This window comes from Phyllobates terribilis, unplaced genomic scaffold, assembly GCF_046119375.1.
Source record: "Phyllobates terribilis strain yellow unplaced genomic scaffold, ASM4611937v1 Scaffold_7__3_contigs__length_470593459, whole genome shotgun sequence".
NCBI lineage: Eukaryota > Metazoa > Chordata > Amphibia > Anura > Dendrobatidae > Phyllobates > Phyllobates terribilis.
In genome coordinates, this window is record NW_027362767.1 from 410587881 (window position 1) to 410591226 (window position 3346).

The following is a 3346-nucleotide window of genomic DNA, read 5'->3' on the forward strand; positions in this document are numbered from 1 at the left end:
GGGACTACGGACTACTAAAATAAGTTATATTAAAAAGTTTCTATTGTTGCACTAGTTATATTACCAAAAAGTGGGTTTGAGAAAGTTTCACTGATCTTTTATCCCAAAGTGACTGATAAAGGTGTAAAATCGTGAAGACTTGTACTGTAGTTTGCATCGATTTTCAAGTTAATTGTTAAAAATCAATAATAAGTTAATTTTTATTGTTAAAGTAAGAGATCTACATGGCCTTGTGTCTCTCAACTAAAAATAGCTGTGTCTCTGTCCTCTGGTTGCCACAGTGTGGGACCGTAGTCCAATATGTTTTTGCAGATTGGCTTTTCTGCTCTTCTAATCTCTCGGATAAAGACATTTGCCACCACAATCTGGCATCTCCAGGTCTTCCCTTTAAGAAGAATAGTCCTAGGCTGAAGTTCTCAATGGATACAAGGGTGAAGAGCGGCCATATGTCCCTGATCCTTGCTGTGGCCTTCTAGCTTGGTAGATTGTCATGGGTTTATTTGGGTTCTGCTCCTTTTAAGCCTCCTCCTTGCTATCTTTTTGTTTTGCATGCTGGATTTTTTTTTGCTGCACTGGTGTGAAGAAAGTCTCATTTTGAGATTTAAAAAATTAAACAAACAATTTTCATAGAGGAGAACATTTTTTTAATGACATTTTAGATAGTAATCTCACCACGGTTACATTTTATTAGGTAGTATAATGAGCTTTGCCAATATATTTTCACAATTTCTTTCCTTTATTACTTTCAGATTATATAAATAACTTTAAACAACATTAACTTACTCTGCTTTCTCTGACCCCATGAAACATTCCTGATAGATTGGATGAGATGGAGCAACTGAACCAAACGATGATTACATTTTTCATAATCAAAGAATCTCAGATGTTCCTGAGCTTCAACTTCCGATATTCCTTCTGGTCCTTCTCATATATCTCATGACTCTTGGAGGTAACATAACCATACTTCTTCTGGTCTGCCTGGACCATCATCTTCATACTCCTATGTACTTCTTCCTGGCAAACCTTGACATCATTGACATGTGTTCTGCCACAGTTACCCTACATACCATGCTTCTGATAGGAATAAATGGAAACAGAACCATCTCCTATCTAAGTTGCATAACCCAGATATATTTCTTTGGATGTTTTGTCAGTCAAGAATTATTGTTCCTGACGATCATGAGTTATGACCGATATGTGGCCATCTGCAATCCTCTGAGATACATGTTGATAATGAACCAAAAGATTTGTGTCATGTTGGCCTCTGTATGTTGGATGCTAGGTTTTTTGGAGATAATACCCTACGCTGTTTTGGTCAAAGGATTTACTTGTTACAACTCCAACGTCATCAACCATTTCTTCTGTGATATGGTGCCTGTGATAAAACTGTCCTGCAGTGACACGTCAGTATTGAAGACCTTGTTCATTGTGGAGAGAGCTGTTATCTTGGCTCTTGGACCTTTCTTTTTAACAGTCATGTCATATGTTTTTATTATATCCGCCATACTCAGGATCCGTTCCAGCAATGGAAAACGGAGAGCCTTTTACACATGTTCCTCACACCTCACAGTGGTCATCTTGCTCTACACCACTCTGATCTACCAGTATCTGAAGCCTATATCACCTGACAGCATGGAGTACAATAAGTTGCTTTCTCTCTTTAACTCAGGTGCTGTGCCAATACTGAACCCTCTTATATACAGCTTGAAGAATAAAGATGTCAAAGCTGCCTTCCGTAGAAAAGTTCATTCTTTCGTAAAGTTATATAACTAAAGCCTAACTGTACATGAAGAAAATTCTGCAGTATAAGCCAAAATTCCACTACAACTCAAAAGGTTTAGGAAGGTGAGATATGGGGAGCTTTTTAGTGGGGCTTTACAAGACAAAGCTGATTGATAACTGAATAACAAAACTGTGTGAGGCTTCTAAGTGTAGCTCTATAAGTGTGCTGCAGAAATATACTAGGAATAAACCAGAAGTGACCAGAAGGTAACAGTAAACACTGCTTATTAAATGTGCTTAGCTTTTTTTTAAACCCACTTTTACTCTTTTACCATGCTTACATTTACCCTCACAGTTTTTGCTACACTATTACTCCCTTCCCTTCGCTATCCCCAAATCCCAGCACTCTCTAAACAAATAATCATCTCTCCTTCCTTCCTTCTTACCTCCCTACCAGACCTCATGTGCAGACCTTCTCCTCAACTTAGATCTCTCCGACTAAAACATAAAACAGGCCGGGCTCTCTGCTTCTCCCACTTACTCTCCCTCTCTCTGCTTCTCTTCACATCTGATGACATATCTCCCAAACCTGAACCCCCACAGCTGATACTTCCCATTAATTCCCCCTCCTATCACTCCCAACTTAATATGAACTACTGCAATCTCTCCTATGTAATACCTGTGCCATTGATGCCCACCCCCCTGCTCCCTCTCTCTGGAGCACTCTGGAGCACCCGCTCTGTCTGCAATAAGCTCCATGCAATTCATGACTTCTTTACTTCTCGCAATCTTTCGTTTCTGGGCCTCACAGAAACATGGTTGACACCCTCCGATACAGACTCCCCTGCTGCATTGTGTTACGGTGGCCTCCACTTCACGCACATTACTCACACTAGCAACAGACACGGTGGCAGATTGGGTCTTCTCCTTTCTAGCAACTGCACCTTCAATCCAATCCCACCCCTACCCTCCTTATCCTCCCTTCCATATCTACTCTCCCTCCAATCTCCAAGTGGCCATCATATACTGACCTCTGTGCCCGACCACTTCTTTTATTGACCAATTGTCTACTAGGCTTCTTCACTTTCTCTCTGCTGACATTCCCACCATCATCATGGGTGCCTTCAACATTCCTACTGACACCCTCTAGTCAGCAGCTTCCAAACTCCTCTTGCTTACTTCATCTTTTGGACTAACTCAGAGGTCCTCTTCAGCCACCCACACAGACAGAGATACATAAGACATTATCTTCACCCATCTCTGCTCCCTATCTAATCTCACAACCTCCCATCTCCCCTTATCTGACCACCATCTACTCATTTTCTCAACCTTGTCCTCTTCACCTGTCACCCAAATTCAGCAACTAGCACGCCCCCGCAGAAACCTTGCACATCTAGACACACACACTCTCTGACTCATTTCTACCAATGGCATCCATATCTTTACTCCATAACACAGACAGTGCCACTGCTTTCTACAATGCCACTCTTGCATCAGCTGTTGACGTGGTCACCCCTCTTGTGCATGGCAGAGTGTGAAGAATCAACAGACAACCTTGTCACAATAACCTTGCTAAAAAGATTTGACAAGTGTCCAGGGTTGGGGAGCGGCATTGCAAGAAAAC

General features: G+C 41.5%; 1 pseudogene; it reads left to right on the plus strand.

Annotated features, from left to right (window-relative positions):
• Positions 1–829: 829 nt before the first annotated feature.
• Positions 830–1773, plus strand: LOC141155551 (olfactory receptor 5V1-like; annotated as a pseudogene).
• The last annotated feature ends 1573 nt before the right edge of the window (positions 1774–3346 follow it).